Source organism: Physeter macrocephalus, chromosome 18, assembly GCF_002837175.3.
Source record: "Physeter macrocephalus isolate SW-GA chromosome 18, ASM283717v5, whole genome shotgun sequence".
Classification (NCBI taxonomy): domain Eukaryota; kingdom Metazoa; phylum Chordata; class Mammalia; order Artiodactyla; family Physeteridae; genus Physeter; species Physeter macrocephalus.
In genome coordinates this window covers 16,887,934-16,888,222 of record NC_041231.1, presented here as the reverse complement: position 1 = coordinate 16,888,222, position 289 = coordinate 16,887,934, and the positions used below count along the sequence as shown (strand labels likewise).

At 60.2% G+C, this 289-nt stretch overlaps 2 protein-coding genes across 7 annotated transcripts in view; one reads left to right on the top strand and one right to left on the bottom strand.

Moving 5' to 3' along the window:
* Window positions 1-289, bottom strand: part of CRBN (cereblon) — a 49,018-nt gene that overhangs the window by 3,614 nt on the left and 45,115 nt on the right. The window lies entirely within an intron of this gene.
* The window catches only part of TRNT1 (tRNA nucleotidyl transferase 1), a 17,119-nt gene that overhangs the window by 5,226 nt on the left and 11,604 nt on the right, over window positions 1-289 (top strand). The window lies entirely within an intron of this gene.

The window sequence follows — 289 nt, the reverse complement described above, 5'->3', positions numbered from 1 at the left end:
TTTGCGGTACGCGGGCCTCTCACTGCTGTGGGCTCTCCCGTTGCGGGGCACAGGCTCCGGACGCGCAGGCTCAGCGGCCATGGCTCACGGGCCCAGCCACTCCACGGCACGTGGGATCCTCCCGGACCGGGGCACGAACCCGTGTCCCCTGCATCGGCAGGCGGACTCTCAACCACTGCGCCACCAGGGAAGCCCCGAACCGCAAAACTTTTTAAGTTAAAGGCATCTCTCTCTTATTTATTTATTTATTTATTTTTTGCTGTACGCGGGCCTCTCACTGTTGTGGCCT